This window comes from Elephas maximus, chromosome 3, assembly GCF_024166365.1.
Source record: "Elephas maximus indicus isolate mEleMax1 chromosome 3, mEleMax1 primary haplotype, whole genome shotgun sequence".
NCBI lineage: Eukaryota > Metazoa > Chordata > Mammalia > Proboscidea > Elephantidae > Elephas > Elephas maximus.
In genome coordinates this window covers 152,641,500-152,663,342 of record NC_064821.1, presented here as the reverse complement: position 1 = coordinate 152,663,342, position 21,843 = coordinate 152,641,500, and the positions used below count along the sequence as shown (strand labels likewise).

At 39.1% G+C, this 21,843-nt stretch overlaps 1 pseudogene; it reads right to left on the bottom strand.

Moving 5' to 3' along the window:
• Positions 1-14,189: 14,189 nt before the first annotated feature.
• LOC126071372 (derlin-2-like) lies at positions 14,190-20,875 on the bottom strand (annotated as a pseudogene).
• Between the last annotated feature and the right edge of the window lie 968 nt (positions 20,876-21,843).

Genomic DNA, 21,843 nt, shown 5'->3' with positions numbered 1-21,843 from the left:
TTTGTGGGACACAATTCAATCTGTAGCAATAATAAATAGAAATATAGATGAATGAAACACAACAGAGGTTAAAGAAGAGACATGTAATATGTGCATATATAGTATATGATAAGGCACTATTTTAAATCATGAATAAAAGATAAAGTAGCCTATAAATGGTTTGGAGACGGTAAGATAGCTGGAAACCCTCATGGCGTAGTAGTTAAGAGTTCAACTGATAACCAAAAACTTGGCAGTTTCAATCCACCAGGTGCTCCCTGGAAACCCTATGCGGAAGTTCTACTCTGTTCTACAGGGTCGCTATGAGTCCGAAGTGACTCAACAGCAATGGGTTTTTTGGAAACCCTGGTGGTGTAGTGGTTAAGTGCTACGTCTGCTAACCAATAGGTTAGCAGTTCGAATCTACCAGGCGCTCCTTGGAAACTCCATGGGGCAGTTCTACTCTGTCCTATAGGGTCACTATGAGTGGCTGCTGCAGTATATCAACAGGGAACTGCCAGGAATTCAAGTTGGATTCAGAAGAGCACGTGAAACCAGGGATATCATTGCTGATTTCAGATGGATCCTGGCTGATAGCAGAGAATATCAGGAAGATGTTTGTTGTTGTTGGTGGTGTTGTTGTTAGGTGCCATTGAGTCGGCTCCGACTCATAGTGACCCTATGCACCACAGAACGAAACACTGCCTGGTCCTGCGCCATCCTCACAATCGTTGTTATGCTTGAGCTCATTGTTGCAGCCACTGTGTCAGTCCACCTCGTTGAGGGTCTTCCACTTTTTCACTGACCCTGTACTCTTCCAAACATGATGTCCTTCTCCAGGGACTGATCCCTCCTGACATGTCCGAAGTGTGTAAGACACAGTCTCGCCATCCTTGCTTCTAAGGAGCATTCTGGTTGTACTTCTTCTAAGACAAATTTGTTTGTTCTTTTGGCAGTCCATGGTATATTCAATATTCTTCGCCAACACCACAATTCAAAGGCGTCAACTCTTCTTCGGTCTTCCTTATTCATTGTCCAGCTTTGACATGCATATGATGCGATTGAAAATACCATGGCTTGGGTCAGGCCCACCTTAGTCTTCAGGGTGACATCTTTGCTCTTCAACACTTTGAAGAGGTCCTTTGCAGCCGATTTGCCCAATGCAATGTGTCTTTTGATTTCTTGACTGCTGCTTCCATGGGTATTGACTGTGGATCCTAGTAAAATCAAATCCTTGACAACTTCAATCTTTTCTCCATTTCTCATGATGTTGCTCATTGGTCCAGTTGTGAGGATTTTTGTTTTCCTTATGTTGAGGTGCAATCCATACTGAAGGCTGTGGTCTTTGATCTTCATTAGTAAGTGCTTCAAGTCCTCTTCACTTTCAGCAAGCAAGGTTGTGTCATCTGCATAATGCAGGTTGTTAATGAGTCTTCCTCCAACCTTGATGCCCCGTTCTTCTTCATATAGTCCAGCTTCTTGTATTATTTGTTCAGCATACAGATTAAATAGGTATGGTGATAGAATACAACCTTGATGCACACCTTTCCTGACTTTAAACCAATCAGTATCCCCTTGTTCTGTCCGAACAACTGCCTCTTCATCTATGTAAAGGTTCCTCATGAGCACAATTAAGTGTTCTGGAATTCCCATTCTTCGCAGTGTTATCCATAGTTTGTTACGATCCACACAGTCAAATGTCTTTGCATAATCAATAAAACGCAGGTAAACATCCTTCTGGTATTCTCTGCTTTCAGCCAGGATCCATCTGACATCAGCAATGATATCCCTGGTTCCACATCCTCTTCTGAAACCAGCCTGAATTTCTAGAAGTTCCCTGTCGATACACTGCTGCAGCTGTTTTTGAATGATCTTCAGCAAAATTTTGCTTGCATGTGATATTAATGATATTGTTCTATAATTTCCACATTTGGTTGGATCACCTTTCTTGGGAATAGGCATAAATATGGATCTCTTCCAATCAGTTGGCCAGGAAGCTGTCTTCCATATTTCTTGGCATAGACGAGTGAGCACCTCCAGCACTGCATCTGTTTGTTGAAACATCTCAATTGATATTCCATCAAATCCTGGAGCCTTGTTTTTTGCCAATGCCTTCAGAGCAGCTTCGACTTCTTCCTTCAGTACCATTGGTTCCTGATCATATGCCACCTCTTGAAATGGTTGAATATTGACTAATTCTTTTTGGTATAATGACTGTGTATTCCTTCCCTCTTCTTTTGATGCTTCCTGCATCATTTAATATTTTCCCATGGAATCCTTCACTACTGCAACTTGAGGCTTGAATTTTTTCTTCAGTTCTTTCAGCTTGAGAAACGCCGAGTGTGTCTTTCCCTTTTGGTCTTCCATCTCCAGCTCTTTGCACATGTCATTATAATACTTTATTTTGTCTTCTCAAGAGGCCCTTTGAAATCTTTCGTTCAGTTCTTTTACTTCATCAATTCTTCTTTTTGCTTTAGCTGCTCGACGCTCAAGAGCAAGTTTCAGAGTCTCCTCCGACATCCACCTTGGTCTTTTCTTTCTTTCCTGTCTTTTCAGCTACCCCTTGCTTTCTTCATGGATGATGTCTTTGATGTCATTCCACAGCTCGTCTGGTCTTCTCTCACTACTGTTCAATGCATCAAATCTATTCTTGAGATGGTCTCTAAATTCAGGTGGGATATACTCAAGGTCATATTTTGGCTCTCGTGGACTTGCTCTGATTTTCTTCAGTCTCAGCTTGAACTTGCATATGAGCAATTGATGGTCTGTTCCACAGTTGGCCCCTGGCGTTGTTCTGACTGATGATATTGAGCTTTTCCATCGTGTAAAAAAAAAAAAAAAAAAATTTTTTTTTTTTTCTTTCCACAGATGTAGTCAATTTGATTTCTGTGTGTTCCATCTGGTGAGGTCCATGTGTATAGTTGCTGTTTATGTTGGTGAAAAAAGGTATTTGCAATGAAGAAGCTGTTGGTCTTGCAAAATTCTATCATTCGATCTTCGGCATTGTTTCTATCACCAAGGCCATATTTTCCAACTACTGATCCTTCTTCATTTCCAACTTTTGTGTTTACTGATGAAGTAATTATCAATGCATCTTGATTGCATGTTGGATCAATTTCAGACTGCAGCAGCTGATAAAAGTCTTTTATTTCTTCATCTTTGGCCCTAGCGGTTGGTGCATAAATTTGAATAATGGTCGTATTAACTGGTCTTGTAGGCGTATGGATATTATCCTATCACTGACAGAGTTGTACTTCAGGATAGATCTCGAAATGTTCTTTTTGACAATGAACGCAATACCATTCCTCTTCGAGTTGTCATTCCCAGCATAGTAGACTATATATATGATTGTCCAATTCAAAACAGCCAATGGCAGTCCATTTCAGCTCACTAATGCCTAGGATATCAATGTTTATGCGTTCCATTTCATTTTTGATGATTTCCAATTTTCCTAGATTCATACTTCGTACATTCCAGGTTCCGATTATTAATGGATGTTTGCAGCTGTTTCTTCTCATTTTGAGTCATGCCCCATCAGCAAATGAAGGTCCTGAAAGCTTTACTCCAACCACGTCATTAAGGTTGACTCTACTTTGAGGAGGCAGCTCTTCCCCAGTCATCTTTTGAGTGCCTTCCAACCTGGGGGGCTCATCTTCCAGCACTATATCAGACAATGTTCCGCTGCTATTCAGAAGGTTTTCACTGGCTAATGCTTTTCAGAAGTAGACTGTCAGGTCCTTCTTCCCAGTCTGTCTTACTCTGGTTACTCAGCTGAAACCTATCCTCCATGGGTGACCCTGCTGGTATCTGAATACCGGTGGCACAGCTTCCAGCATCACAGCAACACGCAAGCCCCCACAGTACGACATACTGACAGACACGTGTTTTACTGACTACGCTAAGGCATTATTCGACTGTGTGGATCATAATAAATTATGGATGACATTTCAGAGAATGGGGATTCCAGAACGCTTAATTGTGCTCATGAGGAATCTGTACATGCATCAAGAGATAGTTGTTCAAACAGAACGAGGGGATACTGCATGGTTTAAAGTCAGGAAAGGTGTGCATCAGGGTTGTGTCCTTTCACCATACCTATTCAATCTGTATGCTGAGCAAATAATCCAAGAATAGGGCATCAGCATTGGAGGAAGACTCATTAACAACTACGTTATGCAGATGACACAATCTTGCTGAAAGTGAAAAAGACTTGAAGCATTTACTGATGAAGATCAAGGTCTACAGCCTTTGGTATGGATTACACCTTAACAGAATGAAAACAAAAATCCTCGCAACTGGACCAATAAGCAACATAATGATAAACAGAGAAAAGATTGAAGTTGTCAAGGATTTCATTTTACTTGGATCTATAATCAATTCCCAAAAAAAGCAGCAGCCGGCTTTGGGCAAATCGGTTGCAAAAGACCTCTTTAACATGATAAAAAGCAAAGGTGTCACTTTGCGGACTACGGTGTGCTTGACCCAAGCCGTGATGTGTTCGATCTCCACATATGCATGCGAAAGCTGAACAATGAATAAGGAAGACCTCAGAAGAACTGATGCCTTTGAATTATGGTGTTGGTGAAGAATATTGAATGTATCATGAATTACCAGAAAAATGAACAAATCTGCTTGGGAGAAGTACATCCAGAATGCTCCTTAGAAGGACAGATGGCGAGATTATGTCTCACATACTTTGGACATGTTATCAGGAGGGACCAGTCCTGGAGAAGGACATCATGCTTGGTAAAGTAGAAGGTCAGCAAAAAAGAGGAAGACCCTCAAAGAGCTGGATTGACACAGTAGCTGCAAAAGCGAGCTCAAGCATAACAATGATTGTGAGGATGGTGCAGGACTGGGCAGTGTTTTTTTTTTTTTTGTCTTACATAGTGTTGCTATGAGTCGGAACCAACTCCAAGACACCTAACAACAATATATATATATATATGAATGCGTATACAGTGCATATAAATATTTTATGCATATGCCTAGAGATACACCTATATATGCACACCCATATACTCATGTATCCTTCCTGTACAACGTCATGGATTGAATTGTGTCTCCCAAAAATATGTGTATCAATTTGGCTAGGCCCTGATTTCCAGTATTTTGTGATTGTTCACTATTTTGTCACCTGATGTGATTTTCCTATGTATTGTAAATCATATCTCTATGATGTTGATGAGATGGGATGAGCAACAGTTATATTAATGAGGCAGGACTCAATCTACAAGATTGGATTTTGTCTTGAGCCAATCTCTTTTGAAATGTAAAAGATAGAAGGGAGCAGAGAGACATGGGGGCTTCATAACACCAAGGAACAAGAGCCAGAAGAATAGTGTGTCCTTTGGACTTGGGGTCCCTGTGCTGAGAAGCTCCTGGACCAGGAGAAGACTGATGACAAAGACCTTCATCCAGAGCCAATAGAGAGAGAAAGACTTCCCCTGGAGCTGTCACCCTGAATTTGGACTTCTAGCCTACTAGACTGTGCGAAAATAATCTTCTGTTTGTTGAAGCATCCACTTGTAGTATTTCTGTTATAGTAGCACTAGATGAGTAAGACATACACGTATATGCATATGTGTCTACCTATGTAAACACAGGCATTTTTTTTGGATGTTATTATTGTTGTTGCAAAACTGTATGTCATAGCATTTACCAAAACTGGCCCTTATTCTTTGTACTTCTTGGTGTCTTCAGTTACCTTGGACAAGATGTGCAGACTTCACCCATATTGGGTATTGCCTTTCCCATCACCAAAAATAACAAGTGTCTACCATCTAGAAAGTGACTCCCCCTCCTCCCCCCGGTAACCATCAAAGAACGTTGTTTTCTGTCTGTATACTTATACTTGACTTTTTATAAAAGCGAGGCCATGCAATTATTTGTCCTTTTGAGATTAACTTATTTCACTCAGTATAATGCCCTCCAGATTCATCTATGTTATATTTTGTAAACTCCTTGTTATTCTTTATAGTTCATAGTATTCTATTGTATGTATGTACTACAATTTGTTTACATATTCACCTACTGACAGGCATTTAGGTTGTTTCCATCTTTTTTGCCACTTTGAATAATGCTTCAAAGAACATAGGTGTGCATGTATCTATTTGTGTCACTGATCTTATATCTCTAGGATATATGCCTAGGAGTGGGATTGCTGAATCATATGGTATTTTTATTTCCAGGTTTTTGAGAAAGTGCCATATTGTTTGCCATTATGGTTGTACCATTTTACAATCCCACCGCCAATGTATAAGAGTTACAGTCCCCCAGAACCTCTCCTGCATTTGTTGTTTTCTGTTTTTTTAATCTTTGCCATTTTTTTGCAGGGATGAGGTGATATCTCGTTGTAGTTTTGATTTAATTCTCACTAATGACTAATCCCATAGACTGCCAGAAGAACGAACAAAACTGTCTTGGAAGAAGTACAACCAGAATGCTCCTTTGTACTTTGGACATGTTATCAGGAGGGACCAGTCCCTGGAGACATCGTACTTGGTAAAGTAGAGGATCAGCGAAAAAAGAGGAAGACTCTTAATGAGATAATTGACACAGTGGCTGCAACAATGAGTTAAAACATAGCAATTATTGTGAGGATGGCACAGGACCAGGCAGTGTTTTGTTGTTATACATAGGATCACTGTCAGTTGGAACCGACTCAATGGCACCTAACAATAACAACAAATGGCTGATAAGTGTGAGCATCTTTTCATCTATTTTGGCTGCCTGAATGTCGTCTTTGGTGAAGCGTCTGTTTATAGCTTTTGCCCATTTTTTGATTGGATTGTTTGTCTTTTTATTGAAGTTTTTAAAATATATATTTGAGATTAGACCCTTATTAGTATGTTGTTGCAAAGATTTTTTCCCAGTCTGTAGGTTCTCTTTTTATTCTTCTGGTAAAATCTTTTGATAAGCACAAGTATTTAATTTTTAGGAGGTCCCAGTGTTATCTTTTGTATGTACATTTTTAGCTTTGTTTGATAGTCTATTTATGTTGAAAATTAGGTCCCCCAGTTTTGACCCTACGTTATTTTCCAGGAACTTTATAGTTTTAGCTATAACATTTAGGTCTTTGATCCATTTTGAGTTGATTTTTTTGCATGGCATGAGGTATGGATCCTGATTAATTTTCTGCATATCGATATCCTGTTTTGCCAGCACTATTTGTTAAAGAGATTGTTTCTTCTCCACTGAATGGACTTTGACCTTTTGTTGAAGATCAGCTGCCTGTAGATAGATGAATTTACTTCTGGGTTCTCAATTCTATTCCATTGGTCTGTGTGTGTGTCATTGAACAAGTACCAGGCTGTTTTGATTACCGTGGTTGTATATTAAGTTTTGCCTACTTTGTTCTTCATTATTGCTTTAGGTTTTCAGGGCCTCCTTCCTTTCCAAATAAAGTTGAAGATTAGTTTTTCCATTTCATTGAAGAATGTTGTTGGGATTTATGCTGGAATTGCATTGTATCTATAGATTACTTTTGGTAATATTGACATTTTCAAAATGTTAAGTCTTGCAATCCATGATCATGGAATATTTTTCCATTTATGTTGATCTCTTTTAGTTTCTTGCAATATTGTTTTATAGTTTTCTTTGTATAAGTCTTTTACACCCCTGGTTAGGTTTATTCCTGGGTATTTTATGCTTTTGGGAGCTATTGTAAATGATATTGATTTCTTGATTTCATTTTCAGAGTTCTCGTTAGTATGGAGCAACTCAACTGATTTTTGTGTATTGTACCTTGCCCCTTAGCTGAATCCTTCTATTAGTTCCGATAACTTTCTTGGGGAGTCTCTGGGATTTTCTATGTATAGGATCATGCCATCTGCAGATAGCGGTAGTTTTACTTCTTCCTTTCCAATTTAGAGATCTTTTATTTCTCTTTCTTGCCTTATTGCTCTAGCTAGAACTTTGAATAAGGGTGATGATAAAGGACATCCTTGTCTCATTTGCATTCTCAAAGGGAATGCTTTCAATCTTTCTCTGTTGAGAATAATGTTGGCTGTTGGTTATATATATATATATATACACACCCTTAATTATGTTGAGGAATTTCCCTTCTATTCCTATTTTCCTAAGAGTTTTTAATCAGGAAAAATTGTTGGAAATTTACCAAATACCTTTTCTTCCTTTACTGAGGTGATAATGTGATACTTTTCCTTTGTTCTATTTATGTGGTGAATTATGTTGATTGATTTTCTAATGTTGAATCCTTGTTCATATAAATCCCACTTGATCACGATGTATTATTTTCCGGATATGCTCTTGAATTCTGTTGGCTAGAATTTTGTTGAGAATTTTTGCATCTATATTTATGAGGGATATTGGCCTGTAATTTCCTTTTTTAGTGGTGTCTTTGCCTTTCTCTGGTATCAGAATTAGGTAGTATTCCTTCCTTTTCTATGTACTGGAATAGTTTGAGTAGGACTGGTGTCAGCTCTTCTCTGAATGTGTGGTAGAATTCTCTGGTGAAGCTGTCTGAGCTGGGGCTTTTTTTTTAATTTTTATTATTTTTATTGTGCTTTATGTGAAAGTTTACAAACCAAGTCAGTCTTTCATACAAAAATATATATACACCTTGCTATATACTCCTTTGACTCGACAGCACTGGGTTTTTGGATATATACTCCTAGTTGCCCTCCCTCTAATGAAACATCACACTCCTTCCCTCCACTATTTTTGTGTCCATTCGGCCAGGTTCTGACCCTCTCTGCCCTCTCACCTATTCTCAAGAGCTGCGCACATACTGTCATTTGTCCGCTTGATCCAAGGAGCTCACTCTTCACCAGTGGCAGGATAATATTTTTGAGATACGAATTTAATTTTTAATTTTTCTCTGTATTTCCACCGTTTCCCATCTCTCCTCATTTAAGCACATAGTGGGCCCTGTGCTCCTAGTCTCAGGGAAGGGATGGGTCAGGGTACCTTTTCTGGATCCCAGTGTTATGTCAAACTGCCAGGGCCATTAGGTAATCTGCAGCCCAGAATTTGCCTTTCAGTTTAGCTGCTTACAGGTGAGGATCTCACCCCACATCTAGCTTATTCCAAACCAAGGCCAGTAGGCAGTTTAGGCTTCCCTTTGAACACCAAGAAATAGTGAGTGAAGCTAGTGAGGAGTGGGGAGTTCTACCAGTGTGTTGCCTAGGGTCTTTTGGATCATTCCTGAGTAAGCTTCTTGGTGGGCAATATTTTCCACTAAATGACTCCAGTACAGTTGTCAAAAAAAATTAATATTGTTGGTTATATTTTGCCACACAAACAGCAATCCCTTAATTAGTTCCAGCTTTAGTTCCATCCCCCAAAACACTGTCCTCAGAGCTCTAGGGTTTTATTTCTTAGGTTGTAAGATCTGCTTCCAGAGTCCATCTAAGGCACACCATCTCTATGCAGTGGACCACTCACTAGTGATAGTTTTTGCTACTCCCGTGAGTACTCATGCCTGCGGAGTAAGCTTACACCTTCCCACAAGCAGGCTCCTTCTTTCCTTTCTGCTAGTGACTGTAGCTCTAAAACTACCCATTGAGCTCTGCGCCAATCCTCCTTTGACATCTGATGAAACAGTAATCATTTTAGGATTATTTAATTCATAGTTGCGACTTTCAGGATAGCCTTTCCAAGATAGTATCTCTGTGTAGTATGAAGGGCATATTGTGGTTATTAGGTGCCGTTGAGTCAGTTCCAACTAATAGTGACCCTATGTACAACAGAACAAAACACTGTGCAGTCCTGCTCCATCCTCACAATTGTTGTTATGCTCAAGTCCATAGTTGCAACCACAGTGTCAATTCATCTCGTTGAGGATCTTCCTCTTTTTCTCAGACCCTCTACTTTACCAAGCATGATGTACTTCTACAGGGACTGGTCCCTCCTGATAACATGCCCAAAATATGTGAGACGAAGTCTTGTCATCCTCCCTTCTAAGGAGCATTCTGGTTGTACATCTTCCTAGACGGATTTGTTTGTTCTTCTGGCAGTCCATGGTATATTCAATATTCTTCGCCAACACCACAATTCAAAGGCATCAATTCTTCGGTCTTGTTTATTCATTGTCCAGCCTTTGCACATGTATGAGGAGATTGAAAACACCATGGATTGGGTCAGGTGCACCTTAGTCCTTAAAGTGACATCTTTGTTTGAGCTGGGGCTTTTTTGTTGAGAGTTTTTTTCTTTTCTTCTTTTTTAAAAATGATACCTTCAATTTCTTCTTTTGTTGTAGGTTTGTTCAAATTTTCAACCTGTATTTGTGTTAGTTTAGGTAGGTAGTGTGTTTCTAGAAATTTGTCCATTTCTTCTAGGTTTTCACATTTGTCAGAGTACAATTTTCATAGTATTCTGTTATGATCCTTTTTATCTCAGTTGGTTCTGTTGTAATGTCACCCACCTCATTTCTTATTTTGGTTATTTGCATCTTCTCATTTTTTTTTTTTTTTTTTGCTTTGTCAATTCGGCCAGTGGTTTGTCAATTTTATTGATCATCTCAAAGAACCAACTTCCAGTCTTGTTGATTCTTTCTATCGTTTTTCTATTTTCTATTGCATTTATTTCTGCTCTAATCTTTATTATTTCCTTTTTTTCTGGTGACCGTGAACTTCTTTTGTTGTTCCTTTTCTATCTGAGTTGTAGAGATAAGGTATTGTTTTTGGCCCTTTCTTCTTTTTTGATGTGTGCATTGATTGCTATAAATTCTCCTCTCAGCACTGCTTTTGCTGTGTCCCAAAGGTTTCGGTGTGTTGCTTTTTCATTCTCATTTGAATCTAAGAATTTTTTAAAATTTCATTTTTACTTCCTTCTATTACTCAATAGTTTTAAAGTAAGGTGTTATTCAGTTTCCAAGTCTTAAAATTTTTCTTTGTTCTCTCTGTTATTGATTTCTAGTTTTATAGTGTTATGATCAGAGAAGATGCTTTGTATCATTTCAATGTTTTTGAATTTATTGAGGGTTGCTTTGTGGCCTAATATATGTTCTATGCTGGAGAATGATCCATGTGCATAATGTGCTGTGCTGCTTTTGGGTGGTGTTTTCTGTGTATGTCTATGAGGTCGAGTTGATTGATTGTGTTATTTAGATCTTCTGTATCTTTGTTGAGTTTCTTTCTAGTTCTGTTTATCGTTGAAAGTAGTGTGTTAAAGTCTCCTACTATTATTGTAGAATTGTCCGTTTCTCTTTTCAATTCTGTTAGAGTTTGTTTTATGTATTTTGGAGCTCTGTCATTGTGTACATAAATTTTATTATGATTATGTTCTATTGGGGATTGATCCTTTAATCCTTATCTAATGCCCTACCTTGTCTCTAATAATGGATTTTGACTTAAAGTCTATTTTATAAGAGATTATTATTGCCACTTCTGCTCTCTTTTACTGTTTGCACGGTATATTTTTTCCATCCTTCGATATTTAATCTATTTATGTCTTTGTATCTAAGTGTGTCTCTTGTAGACAACATATTGGTGATCACATTTTTTTTAAATCCATTCTGCCACTCCCTGTGCATTTAAGCCATTTACATTCAGTGTGATTATCGATAGGCATGAATTTACTGCTGCTATTTTGTTATGCTTTTTATTGTGTTATTAACGGTTTCTTTGTTCCGCTTGACTTTCTGTGCTGAGTTCTTTTTGTTTATGGATTTTATTATTGTTTCCTTTGTTGTTGTTGATTTTATGTGTGCTGAGTCTTTTTGTTTTCTTCTGATGAGTAGATTTGTTAATTTTCTTTGGGGTTACTCTAAAACTTACCTTTCTCTTCCTAAATTTAAAAGTCTGTTATGTCTTGATATCGCCTTGACTTCCTCTCCATATTGAAGTTCTATAACTACACCATTTATTCCCCCCCTTTTTTTGAAGTTGTCATCATTTACAGATTGATGCCTCTGGTTCCCTCTTTTCAGTTTTGAGGCTTTATTTTGTTTTTTGAGGATTCTTTATCTGGTTTGGTATCTGGGTGATGTTGTCATGTGTCTTCATTTCAGGTTGTTGTCTGACGTCACTGGTTCTCTGTCCAAAGGACTCCCTCTAATGTTTTTTGTAATGTTGGTATGGTTTTTACAAATTCCTTTCATTTCTGTTTGTCTGGGAATGTTACAGTTTCATCATTTTATTTGAAAGGCAATTTTGCTGCATATATGATTCTTGGTTGGCAATTCTTTTATTTCGGGATTTTATGTATTCCTTCACATTGCCTTCTTGCTTGTATGGTTTATGTCGAGAAATCAGAGCTTATTCTTATTTGTGCTCCATTGTAGGTGATATTTTGTTTTTCATGAGTTGCGCTCAGAATTCTTTCTTTGTCTTTGGTTTTGGAGAGTTTGATTATGGCATGGCTTGGAGACTTTCTTTTGGGTCTGTCCTGTATGGAGTTCATTGAGCTTCTTGGGTGGAAACCTTTCATGATATTAGGGAAATTTTCTACAGATAAATCCGCAATAATTCTCTCTGTGCTTTTTTTTTTTTTTGTCTCCTCCTCTTCTGAAATTCCAATTGTGCATAAACTATTCCTTTCACTAGTATCCCACATAAGTCTTAGGTTTTCTTCTTCTTCTTCTTTTTTTTTTTTTTTGAGTGTTCTTCAAACAAATTAGTATCAAGGAATTTGTCCTCTATTTCACTGATTCTTTCTTCCATTGATTCAATTCTATTTCTATGTCTTTCTATCAAGTTATCTACTTCTGGTATTTTATTGTTAAACTTCTGGATTTCTAGTTGTTTTTGTATGGTTTCTAGTTGTCTGTTTACTTTGTCTTTTTATTCTTGAGTTGTTTTCCTGAATTCTTTTAGCATTTTGTCTGTGCTTTCCTTGACCTCTTTGAGGATCCATATATAAGTCTTTCGAATTCCTTGTCAGGTAGTTCTATTACCATTTCATCCTCAGGAAGGTTTTCTGCCCCTTTATTTTGCTCACTTGTGTGAGCCATCTTATCCTGTTTCTTCATATACTTTATTATTGTCTGCTGTCTCTGAGACATTAAGTTTGGGGCTAGCAGTTAGTGCATTCTCTGCAGGTCAGGGCAGGATGTCTCTGCATCCACTGTGAGGGAGTGCTACACAAATGGATGAGGCAGGCTTGTTGTGCATGAACAAATTGGCATCTCAGCAGGTGGGGAGATATCAAGGGGTTTCAGTGGAAGCACAGACAGCCTATGGGAACTGTTTTGGTGTGAAATGTGTGTGGTTGCAGCCGAATGGACATTAGATGAGGGAACTAGGATCTCCTGCTCTTCATTTGGCAGAGGTGTAGCCGGCACCTGTTGGGATGTGGCTGGTGTTGCTGATTAGGTGATGTATGTGTCTGGTGAGTCACCTGGGCATAGGTGTGGGTGGCGTTCTCACTAGTTGCCGGGTTGGGTGCTGTGTGTGTGTGCTGCTGGTTGCTGGGTAATCAGGGCAAGGGTGCCAGGTCACTGGTAACTGGGTGTGTAACACAGGAACTTGCACCGTTGGTTATTGGGTGGGTAGAGCAGTGCAGGGAGTGGTCAAAGCTAGTGAGGACAAACCTCCATTGCAGGTCCAAGAGTGCATGAGTGTGCACCACTGATCACCAATGGGCGTGGCTGTGCAGGGATGGGCTGGGGCAGATATATGCCTCTGTTCTCAGGTCTGATGGTGGGGGAACATGTGTGCCATGGATCACTGGGTTGGGGGAAAAGGGGGTTCACTGCTGGTCACCAGGAGGGTGGGGGAATAAGAGAGGGGAGCATGTTCCCCCAGACTCTGGAGTGGGCACCAGGGCACTCCCCACAGAGTAGAGCTAGTGATTAGGACCTGGCCCCAACCAAATACAAGGGGGGGGAACCACCCAGAGTCCAGTCAGGTGGAGGATCTCTACCTGCCACTCCAAGGATCCTCCACTCTACCAGCAGCTCAAATGATCAGCAGCCAATGCTGATGAGTTGTTCTGTCCCTATTTTCTGGCTCCTTCCCTGCTCTGTGGTCACCTGGATCCCCAGAGCTCTCACCTGCCTTTTTGCACTTTCCCTCTTTAGATCCAGTTTATGTTCTGCTTACCTTGCTTTGCTCAGGGTAGGTCTACACAGTATCTTTTTCTCTTATTGGGAATTTGTGAAGTTGTCTTTATTTACTCTTCACCCAGGAATGCTGCTCACTTTGTCTCAAGATGGCCACATTGCCCTGGCTTGGCTGGCAGGGTGCCTGCAATCTGTAAGTCTCTTTGTTCACTGTTTTCATTTAGTTTTCCCTTCCCTTCAGTGTTCAATCTAATTCTTCATTCTTCCATTTGCTGTTCTGGGTGCCCAGACTGTCATCTGTATCTGTTTTACTTGGTTTCTTAGTTCTTTGCTGCAGGAGGATGGCATGGTGTGTGTGACTAAGCTGCCATCTTGGGCTATCTCCAGTTCTCTCCATCTTGGGCAAAACATTTAAATTGAGAAAAACTTCAATTTTCTGATCTATAAAGTGAAGATAATGTTGCTTTCCTTGAAAGATTGAAGTGAACACCTAATTCCTTCTTAGGCACTTAATTGGCTCTCAACATGTAAGTTTTAGAGTTTTCCTACAGTTACTTAAAAATCAGAGCTAACTTTTTGTTTTTTATTAGAGATAAAAGAGAAAAGAAACTATTGGCTTGTTAAATCCTAATATAAAATTAATACAGAATTTTAGTTTTTTTTTTCATTCATTTTAACCTAGTTTTGATCTTCCATAACTTGTTTTAAAGATCGCATTACATTTACTTATTTCTCTTTAAGTCTTACATAGACTTTTGGTCAAAATTAACAAAATCATGACCTGATAATTTAATATAATTGAAGTGAAATAATTCAGGAATGTCTCATATAACAGAATTAACCATAGTTTCTCTCAGTGACTTTTTTCTTTACCATCAGAGGTCCTTAACTGATGAGGATAATAATAACCTGCTGATATTAGAGCTCCAGAATCGCCTACCCTCAAAGGGTTAAAAAAAACTCTCCTCAACTGAGATGTGAATTGCTTGTCAGTGCTGAGGTCACTATCACTGTTAAATGACAGATGTTTTCCTGAAAATCCCTTGTATCTCTTCTTGTGATATAAAGTTCAGTGCCTGCAACAACAGGGTGGTGTTCTTTAATAACTGTTAAATTTATTCTTTAGAGATTTTATGAAGATGTCCTATTGCTCTGGAAGGACTCCCTTGACACCCAACTCTGCATTTTCTTTTTGTATAATGTCTACAATTTAGAGTCACCAGGCTCCCTGTTGTATAGCTCCTGTATCCTTGGTTCAGTATAACCAAAATACTCGTAAATCACCTTTCCTTCCAGTAGCTTTCTGCAGCAGCTGCGGTACGACAGTGATGTCCCTGATCTGTAATTCCAGACAGCCCTCGGGTGAATAGAAAGACCAATCCAGAGCCACTACGTCAGATAAAATGATGTTGTTTGCACAACTCAGTGTCCTCAAGAGGTAGTCATGTAATACTCTCAATTTGTATTCTGCATAAAACTCTTTTTACAAGTTATAAACTTCCTATAGGGAACAAACAGATCCAGCTAAAGGATACTGAACATATGACTATGTAATGTAATTTTAAACTCAAAAGGAATGGGCTAAGGCTTTTTCATCTTAGAAACTGAAAGCTATAAACAACTAAAATTTCTATGTAAGTATGACATTCTTGAATTTGGAATTTCAATCAAACAATAATTTTTTTGGAGACACTGGTTTTGATGTAATGCTAGGAATATGATGGATTAATATAAATATTTGAATTGTACGTATCATGAGACTTAAATATTTCATTCATAGTCATCGCAAAAAATTTGTGATTGTTTCATTATTTGTACTTTAGTGATTCACCCTTGAGGCAGCTAAGTAAATTGATTTCTGTGATCACATTAATTGCATTAGAGGAACCTTGACTAAATGATTTATTTGTGTTTTTATTTGCATGGTACTTCATACTTCTCTCATTCTAGATGGGGGTTCCTCAAATATTGACATCTTGGATGAATAATTCTTTGTTATGCGAGTCTGTTTTGTGCACTGTAGGATGTTTAGCAGCATCTCTAGCCTCTACCTAATAGATTCTGATAGCACCCCCACCACCTGCCCCCAGTTGTAACAATAAAAAATGTCTCCACACACTGCCAGATGTCTCAGGAGAGGCCTCAGTCAACAATCACTACTCTAGATATATTAAAACAAGTTAAGTGTGAAATTTGAACTCTAAATGTGCTATTTACAGTTACTATGATTTATTTAAAATACACATATAAAATTGCACTCAACTACTAATCTAAAAGTTGGTGGTTCAAACCTACCCAGCGGTACCTTGAAAAAAAGCCCTGGTGATCTGCTCCATAAAGATTACAGCCAAGAAAAGCCTATGGAGCAGTTGTACTATGAAGCACGTGGGGTTGCCCTGAATTGGAACTGACTTGATGGCAACGGGTATGTATATGTGTGTGTGTGTGTGTGTGTGTGTGTGTGTATCCTCCCTTAAAACAGCTCTCCTTTGACAGTAATCCCCCACCCCACCCCCAAGAGTGATTATTTTACCAGAGTATGTGCTGTAGATATTTCTCTCTTCACTCTAGACTGTGAACTACTTGCCTCCCGGCAACGCCTTTGCTTTCAGCTTCTAGCACATAAAAAAACCCAAAATCCCTTGCTGTCAAGTCAATTCCGACTTATAGCAACCCTATAGGACAGAGTAGAACTGCCCAATAGGTTTCCAAGGAGCGGCTGGTGGATTCAAACTGCCTACCTTTTGGTTAGCAGCCAAGCTCTTAACTGCTGAGCCACCAGGGCTCCTCTAGCACATAGTAGATGCTCAGTATGAATTTGCTGAATGAATGAATGTTATAGTTATTTATCTGTTAGATGTATATATATATAGGTCACATAGCTACTGGACTTATTTTTTTTAATAGATGTATGTAGCCATTTTATTTTGGTTTATGGAATCTCTTTAATATTTAGAATTATGTAAGACTTTATTTTCATATTAAGTGCTTACTATGTGCCAGGCACTAATGCTAGGTACTGAGGATACAGTTATGAACAAGACAGACATAATTCTTGCCGTTAGGAATGTCACAGGAGTATACAGACAATTAAGACACAATTACAATTCAGGAATGACCTACTACTTATCCAGGTCAGTCCGATGACATTGCTCTCCAAGCAAACCAAACTTACGTAAGGCCCAGGAACCTCCTGTAGATATATGACACATTAGAAACAATCCTGCAGACTTCATTGGTTTCCTACTGCTCCAGAGATCCCAAATGATTTCTTCAAGCATTTGCTAGGCTTGAAGAAATCAAAACCAGAGAGGAGGACATTTGGGGTCAACAGCAGTGGGATTATCATTAAGAAGTAATAAGGAGGCTGTGCTCTGTTCTTCAACTTGACTTTTCCCCACAAGAGGCCTTCCAGGAACCTATAAAGACCACATTTCAAGAAAGCAGAAGAGGGGGCAAGGCCAAGATGGTGGAGTAGTCAGATGCCAAAGACCCAAAAAAACAAGTGAATTGATTATATATGACAAGCTTAGAGCCCTGAACATCAAGGGCAAAATCGAGGAATCAGACTGAGCAGCAGGAGGAGGGAGGAATCGTTCAGAAACAGTGAGATGTTGCCAGACCTGACCTGGTGGAAACTGGCACCCCACAGCCCATTCCGCTGGTGTGAACGCAGTGAGGCAAGCAGTGACGTTCGGGATGTGTTTTCCACACTGAGATAGAATGAGCGGTGGAGAGTCTGCTCAACCCTCCAGAACAAATGAGAAGTGGCCCTTGATCAGCAAATAGATAAGTACCTGCATTTAACCTACCTCGAGGATCCAAAAACACTCCTTTGGGAAAAACCTCTCTCCCACTTACCTCTTCCCTTCCTGTGCACTGGGTCCCAGCCAGCAGCTCACCTGGGCTGGAAGAAGGACCCTGCACTTATTCTGAGCCATTTTCCCAGCCTTTGAGAGGGAACAAATTAACAAACGGGGAAAAAATAATCCTCCAGCTCCCCTAATCTGGGAACTCAGGACTGAAACAGCTCTTTTTCTAGGCACAGGCATAAGGGGTCCACAGACTTTGAATGCCTTTCAACCCTGCATAGAGCTGTGTGGGCCCATTTCAACAGCGTAGGCCCTCATTAGCACAGCACAACAGGGTATATACCTGAAGACTAACTTCAACTGTTTCAGCCACATGGTAGAGAGGCAGAATTGTGACATCTGACACCACTCTCCCTATTAAGCAGGGTCCTCACCTACCCACAACAGGGACCTGAGGACTGGTGGCTCCATCCATACCACCTTTGGTCCTGGCACTGCTTTCTTGGTGCTATAAGGTCCCCTGTCTCTCTGCTCGCTTCTCTCTTTTATATCCCAAAAGAAATTGGCTCAAGATACAATCCATCCTTGTAGATTGAGTCCTGCCTCACTAACATAACTGCTGCTAATCCCACCTCCTTAACGTCATAAACCCTTAACATCATAGAGGTAGGATTTACAACACATAGGAAGATCACATCAGATGACAAAATGATGGACAATCACACAATATTTGGATTCATGGCCTAGCCAAATTGATACACATATTTTTTGGGGGCGCAATTCAATCCATGACACCTTCCTCTAGCAATTTTTCATAAGATAGTCAAACTTTTATGTTTTGAAGAGTCTTTGAAGAATAGAGCTATTTACATTTTTATTATGTTCTTTTGCGTAGATCTTGAACTATTTTAGGAAGCTGAATCAGTTTTGATTGTGTTTGACTGCAAGGAACAAAAATCAATTTATGTTGATTAAAGTTAAACAGGGTTTAACTTTCTCACATAACAAGAAGCTTAGAGTTAGATGACTACTGTTACTGGTTCAACTGCTTGGTATTGTCTGCGCCAGTACCTCTGATTCTTTTGGCCTTTTCCTCATCATCTCAAGACAGCTGTTGCAGTTCCAAGTAAAGCATCTATTTAAGGCAGGAAGAAGAGAGAATGGGGAAGGCGGTCCCCAGACCTATCTGTCTCTGTTATTGGGAAAGCAAATATTTTCCTGGAAATTCTCCAACAGAGAGTGTCTCTTTGACCAGAACCAAGTCACATGGCCAACCCTAGCTTCTTATAGTAGAAGACGGAAAGGAAGAAGAGGTCTGGGGATGTTTATCGAGTCAGTTGTCCAACAGTATCTGTCATAGAAGCTAAGGAAGCAAGCATGCCACTGAAGTAACAATGAGCTCTGGGGAATGGTATTGATATGCTACAATTCAGAGGAAAACAACAGTGATAAAAAAGTAACAGTAGTAATAGCTTCAATTTATTAGACATCTACATTGTGTGACTTGATTTACATTTATGTTGTTTAATCCTCACCCAAACTCAGTTAAGGAAACTGAACCTCGGAGTGGTTAAGTAATCTCCTCCATAACCTAGTTCACGCAGCAGTAAATAGCACAGCTGGAATTCACATCTAGTTCTGTCTGATTCCAAAGTTTGTGCACTTTATTTTATGAGTTTTAAATGACGAAGAACTTCTAAAATCAGGGATTCCATAGAATTTGTTACCCTCTCAAACTTAAAAGTTAGCAATCAATTATTTGAGCTTGAGAAGTGAGTAATGACCCTTAAGTTCAGCTGTCTAGTAACATTTTATACTTTTATTAATTCATTCAAATACTTATTGAGTAACAAGCACATGCAATACTCTCTACTAAGCATTTTGTATGAAGAAGACATAAAAAGTGGATGAAACATCGAAACATTGATACCGTATTTGTGAGGAGGGAAAGTAAGACATGGACAGAAAGAGAATACAAGTTGGAAAGTGATAAATATTAGACTGTAAGATACACAAAGCCAGGGGTCATGTCTGTTTTCGTTTGCCTCAGTGTACCCTGACATAGCATAGTCTTGAACACAGTAGGAACTTAATAAATATGTGGCCATTTGAGCTGAAGAGAAGAAGAGATAGAATGCTATTGGACTTGAGAGAAAGGTTAGTTTCAGTTGAAGAAATTAGGGAAGGATTTGTAGAAGAAGTGGTATTTACCCTAGGACTTGAAATATGCATATGATTTGGATAAAAAGACCCAGGGATAGTGGGTGGTGGTGGGAAAGCAGTCAAGGACAGCAGAAGAAAGCCACCGAAGAAAACTGTAGACTGTCCATAGGTACAGCATGTGCTTCGATGGGGCTGTGGTGTAAGGCATTTGAATGGGGTGGTAGAACAGTTGGTATAGATCATGGAGGGCCTTGAATGCCAAACTTAACTCTTCAGGTAGTGGATTATAATTTGGATTTTCATCTGGTGTATCAAATATAGCCTTCAAAATAGATGGTGTTTTCAGAATTCTTATTCCACCAGGCTGATTGGGAAATACATCTTTCAAGAAAAAATATGTGCAATGGGCAAACTGTTAAGTGCTCTATGCTTAAAGAAGAGATTGGCAGCTTGACCCATTCAGAGGTGCTTCCAAAAACAGTCCTGGTGATCAGACGGTGTTTTCAGAATTCTTATTCCACTAGCATGATTGAGAAATATATCTTCCAAGAAAAAACATGTGAATCTGACTGTAATACTGAAGATGCCATGAGTAAGTTCCCCGATAACAAGGAAAAGCCCATGAGCACCCAAGGCAGAAAGGGGGCCCGGAAGTTGAGAAGGTTGCAGAAGTTCATGTGGACGTATGGGTTCCTTCGGTTGCACACACAGACAAGCGTTATTAATCAGGCCTAACCCAAGAGAACTAAGCTCACAAACAAACCGAAGTGAGAAATGTCATGTTAAATAAAAAATTGAATTCAATTGGCTGCCCCAAATTAGAAACTAGTGATCAACCTCCATATTTGAAAGTGTTTGAAGAGTAATTCAGGACTGAAACCAACTGAAAAGATACGAACAACCCCAGCTGCACAGCGGCAGAGCTGATATCGTTGTTCTTCAACGATTTAGTCATTTCGACTTGCAAACAAGTTTTATAGTGGAAGGCAGGGGGCAGCAGAGTCCCACTTTTCAAAAAAGATTCAGGCCTTCATTATGATTTTTATTCTTTTATCTTTTTCTAAATTTTGTTAATGAAACCATATCCTGTTTTAAAGTTAGACAAAATAATTTCCCACCTAAGTTGCTGTCTGGGTATAGCATTAGATCTGAAGTTTTACTTTTGGGGAACGAGTCTCTAAACTGATTATGTCAAATACATATATATTTTTTGGACAGCGTTGTATTTTATTAAGAAGAGTTCAAACGTGTTAATGGAAGAATAGGCAGAAGAAATGAACAAAAACTTAATGGAAGAAAATATGGATAACTAATAAATTTAAAAATGAATAATTTTCAATTTCTCTAATAATTACAGATATATAACTTGACAGAACACATTTTTTTCATATCAAATTAGCAAAAGTATTTGTAATACTCAGTGTTACCTATGATGCACAGAAATTAGTACTTGTGATACATTGCAGGTAGGAAAACTTTCTAGCTGGAGTTTTGGAAATATATATGTTGTTGTGTGCCGTGAAGTGATTCCAGCTCACAGTGACTATAGGACAGAGTAGAACTTCTCTATAGGTTTTCCTAGGCTGTAATCTTTATGGGAGCAGATAGCCAGGCCTTTTCTCCCGAACAGGGGCTGGTGTTGGAACAGCTGACCTTTTGGTTAGCAGCTGAGCTCTTAATCATTGCACCACCAGGGCTCCTTGGAAATGTATATACACAGCTTAACTAAAAAATTTTTTTTTCTTATTTTATTATATCCTTTCTTTCCTCCTTTAAGTATAAGGCCTTTTTTTTGTCCCTGCACTTTTTTTTTTTTATTGTAGCAATGTATATAACACAACATTGACTAATTCAAGTTTTTTCACATGTACAATTCAGTGACATTATTTAATCGTCTTGTACCACTGCCATCAATCTCCCTTG